The sequence below is a fragment of the Oryctolagus cuniculus genome, chromosome 11, assembly GCF_964237555.1.
Source record: "Oryctolagus cuniculus chromosome 11, mOryCun1.1, whole genome shotgun sequence".
NCBI lineage: Eukaryota > Metazoa > Chordata > Mammalia > Lagomorpha > Leporidae > Oryctolagus > Oryctolagus cuniculus.
Genome location: NC_091442.1, coordinates 111,462,777 through 111,485,368, shown reverse-complemented (window position 1 = coordinate 111,485,368; position 22,592 = coordinate 111,462,777). Strand labels below are relative to the sequence as shown.

The following is a 22,592-nucleotide window of genomic DNA, read 5'->3' as shown; positions in this document are numbered from 1 at the left end:
TTTTAAACACCTTTCTAAAAAAGTGGTGAGATTTAAGAACTTGGGAATTAAAGAATTTAAATAGAGACTGAGTAGCTCGGCGTCATGCAGTGGCTCGGTGGTACCTTAGCTGGCCTTACAGAGGAGACTGAGGTGCCACGGTGGGGTTTCCATCCAGGGGCAGTCTTGGTGTGCTCAGAACAAATGGCCTCTTGGGGGTACAGCTAGACAGATCCTGACATGTGTCCCGTGCTCTTTCCAGGCCTGCCACCCTCTGCTCTGTGACTTCACCTGCCTGGGCCTCAGCAGCCTGGTCTCTGAATCGGCCTCTGACCCAGCTACCCCACGGGTCCAGGGCAGCTTTGCAGAGGGACAGGTCCGTGGTGTCAGGGTCTTGGGGATCTGGGCTGGATCCCTGGCTTTGCCGCATGACACTGGGGTGGGTCTGTGAAGGCGGAGATGGCTGCTGTGGCCTGGGTTGCAAACGCTCTGCCCCTTCGTGTTCATGAATTGAAGTCCTAACCCCAAGTTCGCTGCAGCGTGAGTGTGTTGGGAGGTAGGGTCGTCACAGAGGTTGCTGGGTTAGAATCAGGTCTCTAGGACAGGCCCTCTTAGAGTGTAGCTGGAATACCTACCAGGAGAGGGGTTGAGGACATGTGTGTGCTTAGGGGAAGACACAGTGAGAGGATGGCCAAGGGCAGCTCAAGGAGAGAAGATGTCAATCCTGCTGACACCTTCAACTTGGACCTGCTGCCTCCAGACCTGGGAGAAATTAACCTCTGTTGTTTAAGCTGCTTGGTGATGGTCCTTTGTGATGGTGTCCCCTGCAGATAACGTGACTGTCACCTGAGGGGGAGAGGCGGCACTCGGAGGCAGGTGACATCTGTGTCTTGGTGTGTGGCACGTGGGAGGGAACCCTGTCTCCACTCGGGTCTCTGGGTACATGTTTCCAACCATGGCCACTTGCACGGTGCTCTTTCCCTGTGGGCAGGCTCAGTGCCTGGTGCACAGTCTTGGATGTCAAATATTCTGTTTTTTTTTTTTTTTTTTTTTTGAAGATTTATTTATTTATTTGAAAGTCAGAGTTACACAGAGAGAGAAGGAGAGCCAGAGAGAGAGAGATGTCTTCCATCCACTACTTCACTCCCCGGTTGGCTACAGCGGCCGGAGTTGTGCCAATCTGAAGCCAGGAGCCACAAGCTTCTTCCGGGTCTCCCACGCTGGTGCAGGGGTCCAAGGACTTGGGCCATCTTCTACTGCTTTCCCAGGCCATAGCAGAGAGCTAGATGGTAAGTAGAGCAGCCGGGATTAGAACTGGCGCCCATATGGGATGCCGGCACTGCAGGTGGTGGCTTTACCCACTACACCACAGCGACGACCCCTTTTGTTTTGTTTTAACGGCCTCTCCACTGAGTGTCAGCTCCTTTCCTCCGTCTGTGGAGACCTGACAGGTGACAGTGCCTGGCTTGGTGGAAAGCTCACCTCTCCTCCCGCCCGCGTACCTGATGTCTTTCCACGAGCCCAACACCCTACAGAACAGTCCAGGGACATTCCTCAAGGCTCCTCGTGGGTGCTCTCTGGGGCAGCAGCATTCTCTGTGCCTCAGACGTTGTCATCTTGGCTGGGTGTCGCCGCCTCTCTCCGAGACCCTGGCTTAGTCTGGTCAGCACGTATGCCCACGTGTCCACTGGCCGGGTCTCTGGGTGGCGATTCAGCAGGCATTGCCACAGCTAAGTACACATTGGTGCTGGCCTTGTCTGTGTCTCTGGCTTCTTCAGCTCCGCTCCCTGTTGTTGATTTTGATGGGGGTACTCACCCCCAAGGCCCTTTCAGAACCATGGAGATTACAGCAGTGACATCAGCCACTTGGGCGTGTGGGTCGCCAGTGGGAGGCAGCTCCATCTGGAAATTAAAAAGAGATACAAAATCCTCTTCTTTCACTTCCGCTGGACTTATCTGCAGCTTTGCAGGTAGACAGAGCCAAGTGGGGAATGTACAGATTTCCCAGTGCTTCCTAATGCAGCTTGCTTGCTTGTTTTCTTTCTCTCTTTCTTTCTTTCTTTTTCTTTCCTTTCTTTTCTTTTTTCTTTTCTTCTCTCTCTTTCCTTTCCTTTCCTTCTCTCTCTCTCTCTCTCTCTCTCTCTCTCTGTCTTTCCTCCCTCCCTCCCTCCCTTCCTTCCTTTTTTTTTTTTTCTTTTTCTTTTCTTTTTTTTTTTTTTTAAGTCCTCTGATTCCAAAGAGCTGGGAACAGGCAGTGAGGCAGGCTGGGTACCCAGAGTCACTGGGTACTGAGAGAGGCCCGATGCATGTGTGCCTGGAGTCCAGTGTGCTGGAGAGACCTTGGCTGTGCCTGGCCAGCATGGCCGTGAGCCCCAGCAGGAGCAGTTCTGTGCCCGCTTTGAGCTGTCAGCACCTACAGACTTCCTAAGTTACCAGGCAAAGAGGAGCCTTGGCCAGGCTTTTGCTGTGTGTGGTTTGGGTGTTTTTCCTGCTCACCTGCGCACTCCCTGTATGTTACTGATGGGTACGTAGGAAAATGACAGCTACCCTGCCTATGGCAGAGAGCAGGCAGGGGCCCGGGGGTCTTCCCACAGCAGCCGTAGGATCTGGCCAAGGTCAGGGCGGTGAGCGGAGGGGGAGCCAGGCTGATTGCTGCTTCCTCCTCACATTCTTTATCAACCGTAGCATTGCTCCGCTCCAGCTGGTCTCATGCCATCTCCTGGAGATGACAGAATCCTCCATCGTGAGGGATTTGGTTTTAAAGATAAAAAGATTTTATTTTTATTTATTTGAAAGAGTGACAGAGAGAGAGGTCTTTCATCCGCTGGTTCACTCCCCAGATGACCGCAACAGCTGGAGCTGCGCTGATCCAAAACCTGGAGCCAGGAGCTTCTTGTGGGTCTCCCACATGGGTGCAGGGTCCCAAGGACTTGGGCCATCTTCCACCGCTATCCCAGGCCATAGCAGAGAGCTGGATCAGAAGAGGAGCAGCCGGGACTAGAACCAGCGCCTATGTGGGATGCTGGTGCTTCAGGCCAGGGCGTTAACCAGCTGCGCCACAGCGCCGGCCCCATGGGGCCATGACTTCTTTTTAGCTGCTTTCATCTTGCAGTGGTCCTGGTATGGGAGCTGCTAGCGGGAGAAGCTGGGGTGGCAGAAACAGGCATCCAGAGCATTCCGTCCTGTGCATTTTGCAAAAAAAGAACTTCTAAGATGGGAGGTTAGCTATGCAAATGACCCGGGGCCCAGATATCTTCTGTCTTGGTTTGCTGAATCACTTCCGTTCTTAAAAGCTGTTCAGTCTGTCTTCACAAGAATATCCCTTAGCTCCTCCAGGGGAGAACCTGAAAAGATGTGCAGAGGTTTCTCCTTTAATGATTGCATTCGCCTTCACAGGGCCAAGGCTGACTCGGCCCAGGTCACTCACGCAGGTCTGGATGGGCGGCCCTGGCACCTGCGGCTCCTCCCCCGGCCCTCGGCTCCTCCCCCGGCCCGCAGCCCCTCCCCCGGCCCGCGGCTCCTCCCCCAGCCCGCGGCTCCTCCCCCGGCCTGCGGCTCCTCCCCTGGCCCGCAGCCCCTCCCCCGGCCCGCAGCTCCTCCCCCGGCCCGCGGCTCCTCCCCCGGCCCGCGGCCCCTCCCCCGGCCTGCGGCTCCTCCCCCTAGGCGAGCTGTGCTGCTGCTTTCTAGGCACTCTCACCTTTCCTCCCCTCCACCGCCGTCCTGCCCACAGAAGGGAGCCTCCCCTCCTCCCTCTGAGCCCCCGGAGGCGGCGGCTGGCAGCCTGCACTAGGGTGTGGGCTGAGCCTTGCCATCCGCGCTTGCTATAACGGGAAGCAGCGCTCAGAAGAGAGCTATGGGGGTTTGCATGCAACCAGTCTCATGGCGCTGAGAGCCACGCAGCTCTGATCATGCCACACACCGCCAGCACACCGCACGGAAGACACACTAATGTGCAGCGTGGGCTTGTCCTAGCGTCCTCTCTAGGGTCCTCTGCTCTCGCCGTCCCCCTGGTGTGGGGTTAACTCCTGGGGCAGCCCTGTGTTGATGCCTATTTTCAGGGATCGACATGGGACTCCTGCTAGGGGAGGAGTGGGTGTCTTCACTGAGCTCCATTTACTGCATCAGTAAACCAAGCATGCAACTGCTGGCATGCAGATTTGTGGAAGTTAAGACAATGGATGAGTGCAAAGCACTTTGTGCAATGCCTTGCACATGCCACGTGCTCGCTGGTAGGAAGGTCAGTGTTCTCAGTGTGGTCATTCTTGCTTCCTTGACTTGCACGGATACCATGGTGAAAACAAGACACTGTCCAGGGTAAGACCTGCCTGTGGTCCCCTGTAACAGATGAAAGCTGTTGGCATAGCCGCGGGATAACTCAAAGAGCTGACTAATTCAGCAGCCGCAGAGGACCTAGAAGATTCCAGACGTAGATTCTTTGGCCAATCCTGTCTCAGAATGCACTGTCCTGGGCAAGTCCGTTTCACGTGATTTTACTATCAACCATCAAACGAGGCTACCTGAGCGTCGTACACTGTTGTGTGGTAATGAAAGAAGAGAATGCAAGGCAAATGCCTGCTCAGGGCTGGAGTATAAGGGAGGGGGCGAGGCCCTCAGTGTCTGTTGTATCTGACTTGCTGCTGACCACGGTGACCACCACCGCTCTTCAGGAGAGTGAGCGCTAGCTAGTTCATCACAAGCAATGGAAACGTGCACGGCCCGTCGCTCTGCCTGTTAACCCGAAGTGAGAACCCCGCCGGTGCCCCGTGCTGTTGGTCCCGCCGTGTCTTCCCTCCACAGAGCCCTCTGTGGCCTCAGGAATTGTGGGCATCTTGAGGAGGGGAAGGTGAGCGATGACGAAGTTTCCAGCCTGCTGTGTGGCCGGGGGCCGGGGGCCCTGCCCAGGTTGCACAGCTTCCGGGTGTCAGTGCCGACGTCTGTCCCTCGGGCACTCCAGCCAGGGCACTGCCTCGGAACCTCTGTTGTGCCTGTCCGGTAGCCTCGGGGTCTAGCGGCAGTGCCAGAGCACACCCAGCTTGTTCAGATCCGGGGTTGCTTGGATGCACCTGAGCGATCCCTTTGGCGGCAAGCGACACTGGACCAGGGGCGTGACTGGCAGGTGGGATGTGAGGCCACGAGTGGGAGGAAGCCCGGGACTTTGACCCCTAAAGGGTCTTTCTATAGTGGGCAGCCACGAGGCCGAGGTCCTGGGGACCTGAGGCAGGTGAATGGCTGTCTGCGTGGGCCTCCCTGATGCTGAGGGTCTTGTCCTGCCCGGGAGGATGGTGGGAGACCCCCGTGAGGGGGGATCTTCACAATACCTGGGGACTCAGTGTGCTCAGGGAGTGTTGATTGCCTTCTCATCTCTGGATTCAGGGTAGGGTGGGGGGAGGCACTTGAGTGAGGCCCGTTTAAGCCTGTGGCTCAGAGTATTAGGGGGGCAATTCCCAGTATCCAGCACAGTCCCTGTGCTCACCACACACACACACACACACACACATGCACACACGTGCATACCTGGTCATTGCTCACAGATCCATGTGTGCGTCACTGAGAACATGAGAGGGGGACATGGAGGGACGATGGGGTCACATATTCCAGTAGGTTATACCCTCTTTTTTTTTTTTTTTTTTTTTTTTGACAGGCAGAGTGGACAGTGAGAGAGAGAGACAGAGAGAAAGGTCTTCCTTTTGCTGTTGGTTCACCCTCCAATGGCCGCTGCGGCCGGCGCGCTGCGGCCAGCGCACCGCGCTGATCCAATGACAGGAGCCAGGTGCTTTTCCTGGTCTCCCATGGGGTGCAGGGCCCAAGTACTTGGGCCATCCTCCGCTGCACTCCCTGGCCACAGCAGAGAGCTGGCCTGGAAGAGGGGCAACCGGGACAGAATCCGGCGCCCCGACCGGGACTAGAACCCCGTGGCCGGCGCCGCAAGGCGGAGGATTAGCCTAGTGAGCCACGGTGCCGGCCTATACCCTCTTTTCATAATGTGATTACAGTCTGTTATGAGAGAAATGGGAGTCAATAAAATGAAGAATTAGATGTGGGGTCAACTCCTAAGATTGAAGACCTAAACGTTTGACGATTCTGCGCTTTAGCAAGGGTGGTCTTATTCTAGCCCCTCACCAGTGTCCTCCTGCTGTGGCTTTTGCGGTGTGGCCTCAGTCTGCGTCCTCAGTTTCACTTTTCTTCCTCATTCCTGAAGGCCTCCCTTGACAACATGCATGTATCATGTGTTACAGATGAGCACACGTTTCATGGCCTCAGAGATCACTTGCTGACTGTTCCGTGGGTCTGCAGGTTGGAAGTCCAAGACCAGTGCACTGGGCAGCAGGTTGTCAGCGGGGCCAGCTTCTCTGGGAAGCTTGAGGGGAACATCCGTGTCCAGGCTGCTCTCAGCTTCAGCTGCCCTGTGCATCCCTTGGCTTCTCATCACTTCAGTCTTCCTAGAGTTCCCTTGAGTCTCTGCTCCACCATCATACCGAATCCTCTGATTCCAACCTGCTCCATCACCACACCCCCCTCCCTGTCCTACCTGTCCATCACCCCCTCTTCCCTGTCCCACCTGTCCATCACACCCACCTTCCTACTCCCACCTGTCCATCACCACACCCTCTTCCCTGTTCCCACCTGCCCATCACACTCCCTTCCCTGTCCCACCTGTCCATCACACCCTCTTCCCTGTCCCACCTGTCCATCACACCCACCTGCCCTGCTCCCACCTGTCCATTACCACACCCCTCTTCCCTGTCCCACCTGTCCATCACACCCACTTTCCCTGCTCCCACCTATCACCACACCCACCTTCCCTGTCCCACCCATCCATCACCACACCCCCTTCCCTGTCCCACCTGCCTGTCACACCCCCTTCCCTGTCCCACCTGTCCATCACACCCACCTGCCCTGCTCCCACCTGCCCGTCACCCCCCCTTCCCTGTCCCACCTGCCCGTCACCCTCCCTTCCCTGTCCCACCTGCCCGTCACCACACCCCCTTCCCCTCACCCTTCTGCACCCTCTTACATGGAGACCCTGGTAATAACATCAAGCCCAGCCGGGTGAGCTAGGCACTCTCCCCACACCAGGAGCTTTAACCGTTGTCTACAAAGCCCCTTTTCCACAGAATGCAGCACTCACCAGCCCAGCCATCATCACATGGACATTTAGCCCACCAAGATGCAGTTGCTGAGGCCTGATTCCTAGTGTGTTCGTTGCCTGGGGAGTACGTTTTCCTTCCATCTTTGCCAGGGCAAGGCCTGTTCGGCTCTCAGAATCCAGCGTCAGCTTCTTCCCTACAAGGAGACTTTTCTGGGCTTTCCCTCTCCTGCCTGTCGGGTGTTTTTTTCCTGCTTACCTACCTCCTGGAGCCCAGGCCTCTGGTAGCCTGACTCCCCAGCTGTATCATAATTAGAGGTTTGATCCTTGGGGACAGAGGTGTGTGGGAATCACTGTCTAGCCCCTGAGATGGACTCTGGGCATTGTCTGATGGACACCCTGGATGGGCACCTCAGCCCCACCGAGGAGAAGCCCTTGGTCCTGATCTCCGTGTCACCTTGTGGGCCCAGAATTGCCTTTCTCCTGGGAACTGCAGTCCTCTGGGCTTCAACCTGTCAAGGTCCCATGTTTTCCTGTCCCTTCAGCTGTCTAATTCCCTCTTTGTTGGGCTGCAATGGATTAGCCTAAGTAAAAGCGCATAGACAATTTCCTATTAACATTTATATTGCTTTTCTTTTCCCTCTCTTGGCGAGCCTCTCCAGACATGGGGCTGCCGTGGAAAGCATTCTTTCATCTACATAATGGTCCCTGCTGGGTGCTGGAGTCCAGCTTTTTGCCAGGCTTTGGGAGAAGAGTGAGTGTGATGGACTCATGAGCTCAGGCGGAGGAAAAAAAAAAAAATCAGACCTAAAGGTCAGTGCAGAAACTGCAAGTGAGATCCAGGAAATGCAGAGTGAGTGCCCGCTCTGTGACTGCTCCCATGCCAGCTCTCAGTGTGCAGAACTAATATCTAGCGTCTATTAAGTGGTTACGACGTGCCAAACATATAATACGTGCTGCAAGCATTGTTCCAAGTGCTTTAATTTTATGATCTCCTTGACTTCTCCAACAGCCCTGTGAAATACAAGGCACCATTGGTGGTGTCAGTTTTCTAGAGGAAGCAACTGGGGCTTCTCAGGTTCAAGGTCACGCTGCAGTGAGTGGGAGGGGCTCCCCCACCCACTGCCATTCTGCCTTGTTGGTGGAGACCCTGCCCACAAATGCTCATGGTCTGGAGGTCATGTCTGAGCTGGCACCAAAAGGCAGAGGGAGTAACGCAGACAAAGGCAGGGAGGTGTGAACGTCAGTATTTTGTTCAGGGGAGACTGAGGAGCAATGCAGGAACGTTTAAGGCTGGAGGAAGGGTGGGCAGAGAGCCAGAGACGGGAAGGACGGAAGGCTGGACGGGACAGTAGTCAGAAGACGGTGTGCACTACCCACACCCTGGAGGTGAGGATGAGGTCATGGACGGCGGCATTTCCCAGTCTGTAGTGGGCACAGGCGCCTCCCAGAATCTTATCTTAATGCAGGCTCTGGCTGATGGGCCTGGGGTGGTGGCCTTGACTTTGGCTTTTTCAGGGACTCCCAGGGGAGGGAGAGTGTCGAAGGGGATGCAGGTGCTGCTGGGAGGTGATGTCATGGTGTTACTCAGTGTTGGGCTCAGTGGCTGAGAGGGGCCGTGAGGGAGTTCTCAGGGCTGAACAGTGGATGGGGAAAGGAACTGGGGGATCGGAGCGAAAGAGGCAAAATGGAGGAGGCACCTGGAGTGAAGAGGGGGCCGATGGGAGTCCGAGGGCACTTGTTCAAAAAGCTCCTGGAAAAAGGAAACGAAAGAGAAGTTTGGGTGCAAAAATGCTGAGGTCCAGGCACAGTGTTTTCATAATACGTGTTTTCCATAGGGTTTGCGAAGACCCCTCAGAGGCGTGGATTTCATGACCTCTGGTTTATCGGTTATGTATGATAAGTCCTCAGTGACGGTGGCTCAAGCCAGAGGGATGCTTGCCTCTGTCACATCCGAGAAGTCAGAGGTCGGCAGGGTGGCAGAGGTGGTTTGCTGGTGTCGTTCAGTTCCCCCAAGTCCTGTCTTGCCGCCTTGCCGGCCTCGGCTCTAGGCTGCCACACCTCTGCATCCAGTACAGCCCTGGAGCATCAACACTCTTGGTGTGGGCCAGCACTCCAGAAGCAGCAGGGAGAAGGCTGCATGGACACGCGTCTGGATGGGGAAGCTGGGAATGGCTTCTCTGAAGTCCCCCGCTGCTGTGCCCAGCTGCCCTGGAGCCCGGGAGATGCGGTCCCTTCTCCGCGGCTTGGCTCTCCCAGATGTAGGCAGAACAAGCAGCATGGAGGTGGGGTGGCCACGTGGCATCCTTGCTGCAAGGAAGAAGCGTGGTCAGGACTTTAAAAGGGGAGGACCCTAATTACTCAGGTTCCCCAGAGGGGCCTGGTGATGGCCCCTCAGGCTCAGAGGTCGTGGAATCTGTGTGCTTTGGTGTCACTAGCTCATAAATGTATCTCCTCCATCACAGTAGATCTGTCCACCTCCTTCTAGTGTAGGGTGCACCTCCGCTACCACCTCCTCTGGGAAGTCCACCAGGTCTCTCAGACCAGAACCGGTCCTGCATCTTTTTATTTTTATTTTATTTTATTTTATTTTATTTTATTTTATTTTATTTTATTTTATTTTTATTTGACAGATAGAGTTAGACAGTGAGAGAGAGACAGAGAGAAAGATGTTCCTTCCGTTGGTTCACTCCCCAAATGGCCACCACGGCTGGAGCTGCGCTGATCCAAAGCCAGGAGCCAGGTGCTTCTTCCTGGTCTCCCGTGTGGGTGCAGGGGCCCAAGCACTTGGGCTATCCTCCACTGCCCTCCTGGGCCACAGCAGAGAGCTGGACTGGAAGAGGAACAACCGGGACTAGAACCCAGCACCCATATGGGATGCCGGTGCCGCAGGTGGAGGATTAACCAAGTGAGCCACGGTGCTGGCCCCAGTCCTGCACCTTTTAAACAGCAAGCATGGTTTCGGTATACTTCAGGCAGCCCACATGTCATTCTCTTTGGTACCTCATTAAGTCTATTTATTTATGTATTTAGTTATTTGAAAGGCAGAATTACAGAGAGAGAGGGACACAGAGGAGAGAGGGAATCTTCCATCTGTTGGTTCACTCCCCAGCAAAGGCCTGGGCTGTGCCAGGAGCTTCTTTTGGGTCTCCCATGTGAGTGGCAGAGGTCCAAGCACTTACGCCGTCTTCCACTGGTTTCCCAGGCTGTTAGCAGGGAGCTGGATCAGCAGTGGAGCAGCAGGACAGGAACCAGGGCCTATATGGGGTGCCGGCAGAGCAGGTGGCAGCTTTACCCAATGCCACAGCCGACTCCCTTATTTTGTCTTTACATGTGCATTTGTGTTCTGTGGGAGGATGCTGGGTAAGCATGGTGCAGGTTCTCATCTCCATGGGGGAAAGAATTCAAGAACAGGATGAAGGAGAGCAGGAAGGCAAGATCCATTGAAAGGAAAAGTAGGAGGGGCCGGCACTGTGGCATAGCAGGGAAAGCCACCGCCAGTGGCGCCGGCATCCCATATGGGTGCAAGTTCTAGTCCCGGCTGCTCCTCTTCTGATCCAGCTCTCTGCTATGGCCTGGGATAGCAGTAGGAGATGGCCCAAGTCCTTGGGCCCCTGCACCTGTGAGGGAGACCCGGAAGAAGCTCCTGGCTCTTGGTTTCGGATCTCTGCAGCTCCAGCCATTGGGGCCAGTTGGGGAGTGAACCAGCAGATGGAAGACCTCTCTCTCTCTGCCTCTCCTTCTCTCTCTGTAACTCTTTCAAATAAATAAACAAATCTTAAAAAAAAAATAAGGAAAAGTAGGCATTCAAGAAATGAGTGTAGGCAAACTCAAAGAGAAGGAGCAGCAATTTATGTGAGTGGGGATGGACGTGGTGTCTGAGGCGGGGCTTTGAGTATTTGAAGGACAGGAGTCTGGGGCGGGGCTTGAGTGCCATACACTTAGGTGGCTTTTGTTTGGGAAGTCTCAGAGGTGACCTGGCTTGATGGGAGTGGGTGTGCTGACCATGATAACTGTATTACAGTGACATTATACTGACCTAAAGGTCCCCACAGGGAGCCAGCCTGCAGCCACCTTGGATTTTTCTAGCCTGCACAAACCCTGGCAGCTGTGTTTGCACGAAGTGTGGCTTGGGTGGGGTTTCCAGGTTGCAGCTTGCACCCTGGGTGCTGGCCGTGTCCCCTGCCTCTCTGTTCTGCCCCTCCCTCCCCCGACTTGCCTGCATCGCTTCTGCATTGAATGTGAGGAAGCCTTTGGCCCCTGGCACAGAAGGCGTCTGTTGCGGGGAGAATGCCAGGAAGGGCCAGTGAAACCAGTGAGCAGGGAAATCCAGCTGAGGGCCTGTGGAGCAGGTGTTACTCTTGGAGCCATGGTTTTCAGACTCCACTGACCATCAGGGTTCCCTGGGGCTTGTTAGATGACCCCTGTCCTCCTCTCCCACAACTTCCAGTGTACTCGGGCCTGGGGATTTCTAACAAGTCCCCAGGTGTAGCCCCTGAAGGAATGCATGCATTTGTTGCTCTGTCCCCCAGGGAACCTGCATGTCATTTAAACCAGCTCACAGGCATCAGGCATGGCACTTATGCTCAGGGAAACTCAGCCAATGCATGAACCTCTAGAGGAGTCTCAGAGGTCAAGGGTGCTTGGAGCCTTGCTTCCAATTTTTTTTTTTTTTCAAACAAATTCCCAGTTTGACCTAATCTTAGATGCAGATTGTAAGATATATTATTGTTTTATGTAATGCCAATACATTTTAAAAGGCTTTTAATTAAACCACAGCACAATGCTTTCTGATCCCTTTGAATCCCTTTGCACTTCCTAAAAGAACCCTTTTAGACTTAATTAGATAAGGTTTTATAATATTTGCCCTGACGCCTGTATAGAAGGGAAACACAAAAAGTATGTTGAATTAGACATTACAAAACCCTCTTAAGTTTCTTAGAAGAAATTTTTATTACAGATTTATTTATTTGAACATCAAGGTGACAGAGGGGAAAAGACAAACAATGAGAAAGAGAGAGACAGAGATCTTCCATCTGCTGGTTCACTCCCTAAATGGCTGCAAGGGCTGGAGCTGCACCAGGAGCCAGAAACTCCATCCCAGTCTTCTACGTGGGTGCAGGGGCCCGAGCACTTGGGCCGTGTTCTGATGCCTTCCCAGGTGCATTAGCAGGGAGCTGGATCAGAAATGGAGCAGCCGGGACTCAAACCGGCGCTCATATGGGACACCTGGGGGTGCAAGCAGCGGCTCAGCCCATGGTGCCACGGTGCCACGGTGCCAGCGCCTACATCTTCACTTTGAGTCTCACTCAGCATGCCCTGCGCCCGTGGTTCCCACACTGTGCCGCATCCGCTGCACCACAGCGAGCACGCTGTGTTTCTCCCGAGAGGCAATGAAGTCCCCGAGATGCACCTTGGAGCTATCTGGAGCTGCCCTCCTCCTGGCACCTCTTGTGGGAATGGCACTGACACATCTGAGTCTCTGTCCCATCCTGTCCTTCCCCCCAGCCCTTTGGTTCATACTGGTTGCAAAAGTGGTCCCCCAGGGGCTGGTGCTATGGTGTAGCAGGTAAAGCTGCCACCTGCAATATTGGCATCCCATATGAGCACCGGTTCGAGTCCCGGCTGCTCCACTTCTGATCCAGCTCTCTGCTGACCTGGGAAAGCAGTGGAGGATGGCCCAAGTGCTTGGGCCCCTGTACCCACGTGGGAGACCCAGAAGAAGCTCCTGGCTCTGGCCTTTGTGGCCAGTTGGGGAGTGAACCAATGGATGGAAGACCTCTCTCTTTGTGTAACTCTGACTTTCAAGCAAATAAATAAATCTTAAAAAAAAAAAAAGAGCCGGCGCCGTGGCTCAATAGGCTAATCCTCCACCTTGCGGCGCCGGCACACCGGGTTCTAGTCCCGGTTGGGGCGCCGGATTCTGTCCCGGTTGCCCCTCTTCAAGGCCAGCTCTCTGCTATGGCCAGGGAGTGCAGTGGAGGATGGCCCAAGTGCTTGGGCCCTGCACCCCATGGGAGACCAGGAAAAGCACCTGGATCCTGGCTCCTGCCATCGGATCAGTGCGGTGCGCCGGTTGCAGCGGCGGCCATTGGAGGGTGAACCAACGGCAAAGGAAGACCTTTCTCTCTGTCTCTCTCTCACTGTCCACTCTGCCTGTCAAAAAAAAAAAAAAAAAAAAAAGTTGTCCCCTCCACTGTCTCGGATCTCCATCAAGGCCACTGACACCCACTCTTTGGGATCCCTGAATGTGCCACCTGTGGCATTTGTGTGACCACGGCCATGTGGTCCTCCCTCCACATTCACTGAGTGCTTCTCGACTGCAGAGCCATCAGAATGTGAGAGGAACTTGTCGTAGAATCAGTAGTCCTTTAAAAACACCCCCGGTGGCCGGCACCGTGGCTCACTAGGCTAATCCTCTGCCTGTGGCGCCAGTACTCCAGGTTCTAGTCCCTGTTGGGGTGCTGGTTCTGTCCTGGTTGCTCCTCTTCCTGTCCAGCTCTCTGCCATGGCCTGGGAAGGCAGTGGAGGATGGCCCAAGTGCTTGGGCCCTGCACCTGCATGGGAGACCAGGAGGAAGCACCTGGCTCCTGGCTTCAGATCGGTGCAGCTCTGCTTTGGGACCATTTGGGGAACCAATGGAAGGAAGACCTTTCTCTCTGTCTCTCTCTCTCTCACTGGCTAACTCAGCCTGTCCAAAAAAAAACACAAACCACCCCTGCTGTGTGAAGCACTTGTCTCTATTGTCAAGGGTTCTCCCGTAACCCACCCTACTTCCTGTTTACTCCAGTGGGAGTCAGTTTTGTTTTTTTTTTCAAGATATATTTTATTGATTTGAAAGACAGAGTTACGGAGAGAGGTAGAGATAGCGAGGTCCTCTTTCCATCCTCTGGTTCCGTCCCAAGATGGCCGCAGTGGCTGGAGCTGAGCTGATCCAAAGCCAGGAGCCAGGAGCTTGTTCTGGGTCTACCACATGGGTGCAGGGGCCCAAGGACTTAGGCCATCCTCGGCTGCCTTCTCAGGGACACCAGCAGGGAGCTAGATCAGAAGTGGAGCAGCTGGAACATGACCCAGCACCCACATGGGACGCTGGTGCCGCATAGTGGGGCCCTCACCTGCCACACAACAGCATCAGCCCTGGGAGTCAGTTTGATAGAGGAGGATCCTGGGTTGCCCTTGAACATGTAGGCAGGCAAGCATTCCTTCACCCTTGAGTATTGATGGCATTCATTCTGTGTGCCAGTCACATTCTAGGTACTGGGGATACTGGAATCAGCCTTCTCCTTGGGGATGGTCACAGAAATTGGCATGTAAGATCGCATCATGTAGGTGCTATGGGAAAAAATGCAAACGTGTGTGAGGTTTCCAGGAAGGCTTTTGAGTAGCCATTAGTGTGAAGGCCAGGCATGCACCATCCAGAGGGTGGCACAAGTGCAAAGGCCCTGGGGTAGGAGTGCGCTTGTCTTGTTTGTAGAACAGTGTGGAAGCCAGTTTTGCCAGAAGAGTGGAGGCTCAAGAAAAGTGTAATAAATGCCCCAGTGAGGGAGGTGACTGAGCTGGAATTTCTGAGTCTGAGTTCCAAGTCGAAGGTTTTTCCACCTGCAGGTACGTATGAGAAGCCGCTAGAGTTTGCACGCATCCTTGTGGACTGCCGTGAGTGTTATCTTTTAAGAACAAAATGGCAGGGCTGGTGCTGTGGCATAGTCGGTAAAGCCATTGCCTGCAGTGCCGGCATCCCATATGGGCGCTGGTTCAGGTCCTGGCTGCTCCACTTCCTATCCAGCTCTCTGCTGTGGCCTGGGAAAGCAGTGGAAGATGGCCCAGTGCTTGGGTCCCTGCACCTGCGTGGGAGACCCTGAAGAAGCTCCTGGCTTTGGATTGGCACAGCTCTGGCCATTGCAGCCATGTGGGGAGTGAACCATCAAATAGAAGACCTCTCTCTCTGTCTCTCCCTCTCACTGTCTGTAACTCTTCCTCTCAAATAAATAAATAAAATTCTTTAAAATAAAAAAACAAAACAAAAAAAAGGACAAAATGTCTTAATGAATTCAGCTCCAGGCGCAAGGCCCGGCAGAAGACGATGCTCATCGCTGGTTCCGTTGTGCCTCCTGCGAGGTCCCCACAGCATCTGACTCCTGGGCAGCAGCTTAACCAACCCAGCAAACATAACCACACGTGTGGGGTGAAAGGAGTGAGAGCGGAATACAGACGTTTTCATTCCCTGCGCGTGTTCTCAGAATAGAACACGGGGCTTTCAACTCTCTCTTCTTTGAAGAGCGTTGTCAGCACAAGGACTCCGGCAGCTCATGGAAGAAAGTGGAGGGCTGGGTTTTGATCCCAGCTCTGCCAGTAATTAGCCCCGGGACTGTACCCATTAGAGTTCAGTTGCAGACAAGAGGATGCATGAGTTTAAACAGAAAAGGGTTTATTGCTGTGAATTAAGTGCCTCACAGGATCCAGCTGGAGCTGCCAGAAGCAGCTACCAGAACCAGACCACCAAGGAGACTGTGTGTGGTTAGGAAGCCGGGGACCTCGCCGCGTCTGCTGGGGGCACCTGTGATGGCAGCATGGCCACCACGGTCCTGGACACTTGAGAAGTTCGGGACTGGGTGCAGGTTTTCTTTTCTTTTCTTTTCTTTTCTTTTCTTTTCTTTTCTTTTTCTTTTTCTTTTTCTTTTTCTTTTTCTTTTTCTTTTTCTTTTTTTTTGACAGGCAGAGTGGACAGTGAGAGAGAGAGAGAGACAGAGAGAAAGGTCTTCCTTTGCCGTTGGTTCACCCTCCAATGGCCACCGCGGCCGGCACACTGTGGCCAGCACACCACGCTGATCTGAAGGCAGGAGCCAGGTGCTTATCCTGGTCTCCCATGGGGTGCAGGGCCCAAGCACTTGGGCCATCCTCCACTGCCTTCCCGGGCCACAGCCGAGAGCTGGCCTGGAAGAGGGGCAACCAGGACAGAATCCGGCACTCCGACTGGGACTAGAACCTGGTGTGCCATCGCCGCAAGGCGGAGGATTAGCCTAGTGAGCCGCGGCGCCGGCCTGCAGGTTTTCAATGTAGTTGTCTGAGAAAGAAAAAAATTAAGCTGCCTTGCTCATGCTTGCCAGGAAATAGCAGAAGGTGGCACCAGCCTGGCCTCTGCCCCCTGCTGCTGCACTCCCTCTCTAATGCCATGCAGGTGTGACTGCTTGTATGCACTAAGTGTCACAGCAGGAGTCCCGGACAGGAGGGAGCTTGGAAAATGTGTATTGTGGCTCTCAGTGCATGTTGGGAAAGACTTAAGGTAAATCTGTCATAAAAGGGAGAAGAGCAGGATGCAAGGGGCTAAGTTGTCGAGAATCCGTACGATGTCAGCCCTAGTGTGGTTGTGCATGCCATGTCGTGATTCGTGTCCAGTTATTCGTATGTCTTGTCAGTTGTTCAGAATGTTACACAAAGAAAGGTGCTATAAGCACTGTAGGCCAGTGAGGATGGACTTTGAAGCAGCGTCCGAATGTTCCACAGGAAGGCAGGAAAGCCCACCAGGAGATGCCACTGCTAACCCAGCACAGTGGCTAACATTCAGAAGCAAGACTGACAGCATCAAGTGTTGGCAATGGCACAGCACAGCCATCACTGTCTCTTGGGACCCTTGCAGAGGGAGTGGCGTGGCCCCTGGGAAGAACGCTCTGGGGCCTCCTTGTAGAGCTGGAGAGACGCCCACCCTCTGACCCTGCCCATCTGGCTGTAGCTGTCCTCCAATCTCAAGGCACCCCAAGCTGTGCACTGATAGAGGATGGAGAAGTAGCTTGTGTTATGTTAATAGCAGCGATAACTAGAAACAGGCAGCTAATATGTGTAATGATACTGTTGAATCCCATAACAGGAAACAGCAAGGTGGTTTTTGCTGAACTGGGTAGAGTGTGTAGAGCTTAAAACATGGGTGGCTGAGGCAGCTGGGACTGGGGTGCAGTGTGGATAGAGTACCCGTCCACTGAAGATGCCCAGGAACTGTTTCTCCCGATGTCTCTTCATCCTTGCCCCTAAGCCCACCCCCAAGTTCATGTTTGTTTTGCAGAGACATGAGCAGTGGCTTTGATGACAACTTTTATACTTGGAGAGAACCTTGCCACACCAGGATCCGCTTTCTCTCTTCTCCCCTCCCCACCTCTTTCCTTCCTTGCCTTTCTTTCTTGGTGAATTTCATCATGCACAACTCTTAGCTGATTTTGTAGGTTATGGTATTGATCACACCACATGGCCACTAACATGTGAAAAAGAATTCCTGGGCTCGATGCTGCTATACACAGTGACTTTTATTGAACCAACATTGATTAGTAGGCACAAAATAATTCAAGCAACTGAAAAAGCGTCTCGAAATATCACACCTAAATATGTGCAATTATCTCATGCGAAGCAAAAGTTGTACAAGACTCTCATGAAGGGTCAAAGAAAAGTAAGATGATTTTTAAAAACGTCTGTGACCTCTGACCTTTCAGGTGCTCTGAGCCGGTCTTGCAGAAAGCCAGGCAGGTGCGGCTGTTATGTAGAGGTCATTGCTGTCACCTGGAGAGTTGGCAGCAAACAGGCAGAATTCCTCGTAGCGAGAGCTGAAAACAGGGCATTGTGGGGCCCCTCACACCCCTCTCTGGACGTGTGCATGTCAATCTGATGTCAACCTCTGTACATTTTCCCTGTAGGTTGCGGAAAGGCGGGGGGTATTGCTAAAATATTATGACCAGGTCACAGTTTGCAAGCGCCCTGTCTCGCCAAGGTCGAGAGCTCTTCACTAACGTTCATCAGCTGCTAGATTGTCTGGCCTGGATCAAGGCAGTGATAACCCAAGGTGCTGTCAAGGTTTGGGGAGGGGGGGTCCCCCTGGTCCACTGTAGCTGGCTCCACCCCTTTGTCCTATAGCATGAGTAGATTATCCTCATGCTGCAGTGTCTCCTATGAGTCGGGGGCCCACCCCACAGGGTGATTCTGGGTTGAGATCTTCCAAGGAGAGCAACTTGTCTGGCTGTTTTACTGGTGGCAAAGTATACGTAACATAAAACCTAACTCCTCCCATAAAATAATACCGCCCCCTACTACTCCTCCCAGCCCCGGGAACCTCTGTGTTGCGGTCTGTTTCTCTGAATTTTACTACTCTAGAGACCTCGTGTATGTAAAATCCGCAGTGTCCTTTTGTGTTGGTTCCTTTTCTCTTGGCATCATGCTTTGAAGGTTCATGTGTGTTGGAGCAGGTGGAAGGCTGTGGCTGGTCTTGTGTGTGTGTTGCCTGTGCTTGAGTCATCTGTGCGTGGACATTCGGATTTTTTTTCCACCTTCTGACCTCTGGGAGTAATGCTTGTGCCTCTAGTGGCTTTCCTAGCCAGATTTCATAAACTGTACAATGTGTTTAGGGTCATATTCAAAAAGGGGAACTCTAAGTTTGTATTGCCAAACTTTGTGCTTTTACCCCCCTGATGCGTTGTGATCAGCACTGCATTATGGGCCCATGCGGTTGGTAGACCATGCAAAAACGGTTATTTTGGTAAAAGCCCAAGCATCATTGAGAACCAGAAGAGGGACTAAGACGCTTTGGGTACTGAGCACAGCCGCACGACTGTGCACCTGCCGACTGTTCCCTGACAGCGCTGCGAGCAGTGCTGTGATCAGGAGCCGGTGTTTAAACACTTCACACGCTAACAAGAGCAGCTGTCATGTACGTACAGGTATTTTATGATGTCTTCTTTTCATTTTCCTGAAATTGGGAGAAGACAGTTGGCTTGGCACATGAGGCATTGCCATTTTTAATTGTAATTTATAATTTCAATTACAATTTCTTTTCCATGGAAAGAGTGGGAAATTGGTTCTATGTTAGCTTTTCAGCACAAAGCATCTTGTTTTCAGACACAGATTCTCACAGTAACAAGGGAGATGCTTGTCTTTTAAGGTCTCTTCCTGATCCTCTGTCAGTCCTCACCTGGAAGAGGGGAAGGGGTTTGGGTGCAGAGGCAGAGAGAGAGAGAGTGCCCCCTGGAGGCCACCGGGCTGCCTGGAGAAAATTCTGGGTCCCCAGCTCATGCCTCGGGGGTCCTCCAATCATCCTCACACAGAACCTTTGAAGGAACTGGGTCCAGATGGAGGAGGAGGCTCAACTGCTCACAGGAGCTGTGAGCTTTGAAGTCAGCCACGATGGCCCAGGGCATGCTGGGACATTAGGGGAGACTGACGGGGCTGAGCAGATGTTGAAGTTTGAGTGTGTACGGAGAGGTATGGATGAGAACAGGGGGTGCAGCGTGTGTGCTGGCCGCCCAGTCTGGGGCCCCCAAGGTGTGTTCCTGCACAGTCAGTCTTGCTGGTGAGCAAGCAGCCTTCCTGGGACTGTCCTGTCCAGTACCCGGCCTGCTAGGTCTCCTGTGATCAGTGTTGTGTGCACGGCTTGTTACGTCAGAGCGGCAGCAGATCTATTTCCAATTCCCTTCTTCCTCCCCATCTTTTAGCAATTGTGCACCCCCTCTTCTGGCCAGCAGGCCTCTCCTTCTGGCCCCCCACCTCCTCCACCCCTACGCCAGTTAGATCGACATTTTGCTGCCAGGGCTGCCTCTGCCCACAGCGTGTGGCTGTGCCCTGCAGCCTTCTTGGGCTTCCGAGGTTTCTTTTTTTTTTCATGGATGCCCATGGCAAATCTGCACTGCTCTCTGGCACAAGCAGGCCTTGTGCTCCTGGCAGGGCTGCCCTGGCCCGCTGGGGCCCTCCTGTGGGGAGGACACTGCTGCAGGTTCCAAGGCTCGGAAGGAGCTTGTGGAAAGCCCAAGGCAGGGTCTGTGCCCGCACTTGCTTCGTGCAGCTGTGGTTGGCTGTGTAGCGCTGGGTGAGCCCAGAGAGCACTGGATGCAGTGATGGCTGAGTGCTATGGGGACAGAAGAGCCATGAAGGGACCGTTGGAGGTGGCAGCACTGGCTCCCAAGAGCTTGCCTTGCCCGCTCGAGGGGCGCATGATACCAGGTGCAGGTGGCCCCACAGCCTCTGCGTGGCTGCCCTGGTGCAGGTGGCCCTACAGCCTCCACCGTGGCTGCCCTGGTTGTGGAGGCCTTAGGAGCTCAGTCTCTTCTTCCCTTTTCTCTCTCTATTTATTTATTTTTTTGTCGCTGGTCCTTTTGCCCTTCTCACTGTTTCTGTTCTCTCCTTACGGGAAGGGTCCTTCTCCCTGACTTTTGTGCCCTCATTTCCACGATCCACTTCCTCCTCCTTTCCCACCGTGGTCCCAGGTGGAAGGAACTTGGGATGTGTTTGGGTTCTGCCTCCTGGGAGGGGATCAGGTGTGTGGCTTTGGGTCCCAGCTTCTCCAAGGGCCGCTTGGGCATGCAGAGGCCTACATCTGGGGCTGGCGGTGGGGCTGGAAATGCGTGTGCAGTCGCCACTGTGGGGCAGGGGGTTAGGCCGCCACTTGCAATGCTCACATCCCATGTCTGAGCATTGGTTCGAATTCTGGCTGCTTCAGCTCCCAGCTCCCTGCTGATGTGCCTGGAGAAGTAGCAGAAGATGGCCCAAGTGCTTAGGCTCCTGGCTTTGGGCTGGGCCAGCCCCAGCTGTTGAGGCTGTTTGGGAAGTAAAACAGTGAATGTAAATCAATTTCTCTCTGTCTCTGTCTCTTTCTCTCCCTCCCCGGCAACCCACTCTTTCTCCCCACCCTCCTCACCCCCAATCTCTCCCTCTCTCTATCACTCTACCTTTCAAATAAATAAAATAAATCTTCAAAAACAAAAGAGAGAGTAACAGCCATCACTCAACTGTCAGCATAGCACCTGCTGGCTCTATACAGGGAGTCCCAGTACTGCTCACGGAGTGCAAACCACTCTCTTCCGTTTACAGGTGGGGCACCCCAGGCCTGGAGGGGTTGGCCAGCTTGATGAGGGGTGCCTGTCTGTTCCGTGGTGATGCCAGTGTTTGGTCCTGGTGCCGCCCGGCCCCAGAGGTTGTGCCGCCCTGCACACCATGCCCACGTGGCCCAGGGAGGCGGCCGGCCCAGGGACACGAGGGACTGATGTTTGCAGAACAGCTGTGGGCGAGGACTTTAGCGTACGTTGTGGAAGACGCACATGGATGGTATTGAAAAGATCAAGTATTTGCAAATTTCTCTTTTCCTTCTCCTTATGCTCTGCTTATTCCTTCTTTGGGGGATTTCACTCAGCTTTCCTCTTTTTTTTTAAGATATTATATATTTATTTGAGGGGTATAGTTACAGACAGAGAAAGAGAGAAACAGAGAGAGAGTTCTTCCATCTGCTGGTTCACTCCCCAAATGGCCTCAATGGCCAGAGCTGGGCCGATCCAAAGCCAGGAGCTGCCTCTGGGTCTCCCACGTGGGTGCAGGAGCCCAAGCACTTGGACCATCTCCTGCTGCTTTCCCAGGCCACAGCAAGGAGCTGGATTGGAAGTGGAGCAGCCGGGACTGGAACCAGCGCCCCTAGGGGATGCCAGCTCCGAGGCTTAGCCTACTACACCACAGCACCAGCCCCTTATCTCCTTTCTTGACTATGTTTTATCTCCTTGCTGGATTCTTCCTTCTTGAAACCCTGTTCCGGTTTGGTCTTTCTGTGTTCTGCACATCTCCTCTCGCTCTGCTCCGTGCCCAGTGGTGGAGGCGGTTTACTTTATCCGCCTTCCCCGTCTGTCTCACTTCCCTCGGTTTCCATTTGTCCCGATTCTTGCCAAACCCAGTCCCCAAACTGCAGCAAAGGTTGTAGTCGGCAGCTGACACAGCACAGCCCAAGCACAGGGGGTCCTGCTGGCCTGGGACCTCCCGCTCCAGGGTGTACAGCTATGGAGGATGTGGTGTGTGGTCAGTTATTCTTGTTGGAGCAGATGTACCACCTCCGGGGTGGGGGAGTTGTCACTGATGCAAGGCTACTGTGCAGAATGTCGCCTCCTGGAATCAGAAAAGTTCTGAGATGGAATTTTTCCCTTCTTTATAACACACACACACACACACACTCACACTCACGCTAACGCAGTAAATTTGTCAGCCCATCCAGGAACACACCGTTCTAACTATGGGCACAGTAGGAAGAGAGATGGTTACTGTGGGAACTATAATTTTTAATTTACTGGCTTGAAGCTCTAACCCAGGGCTTGGTGCTTAATGTAGTGTTTTTTACCTTTGGATGTGTGCTCAGAAAGGACATAAAACTTGGCAGTGCTCGGGCCGATGCTGGGAAAAGTCACCCTAGCGAGGGTTCGGGGGTGGTGAAAAAGGCAGGTGGACTGGGGCCAGTGTGGCCGGTCGGGAGGCGCTAAGAAATCACGGGCAGCCCAGTGGGCCAGGGGAGGGGGCTTCATGTCCAGCAAGGCTGCCATCCTCTACTTGCAGACCAGGCCGCCAAGATCCAGGAGGGGTGGGGAGCTGGGGGCAGGCACTGAGGCGGAAGGTGCAAACGTGCTGATGAACGCTGCTCCTTGGGCGGGTACAGTTCCCAGCAAGGCAGCAAGCACCCCTTCCGTCCTGCAGGTGCTGTTCTTGCTCTCGTCTCTGCCTGGTAGGTGCACGCTGAGGTTGAGAGGGC

At 53.9% G+C, this 22,592-nt stretch overlaps 1 protein-coding gene and 1 non-coding gene across 6 annotated transcripts in view; both read left to right on the top strand.

Moving 5' to 3' along the window:
• Positions 1-22,592, top strand: part of LARGE1 (LARGE xylosyl- and glucuronyltransferase 1) — a 565,741-nt gene that overhangs the window by 206,424 nt on the left and 336,725 nt on the right. The gene's annotated exons all lie outside the window — the stretch shown is intronic.
• LOC127491248 (small nucleolar RNA SNORA76) lies at positions 4,939-5,074 on the top strand. Its single transcript, XR_007919834.2, has one exon. It is a non-coding gene; the product is annotated as a small nucleolar RNA SNORA76 (small nucleolar RNA).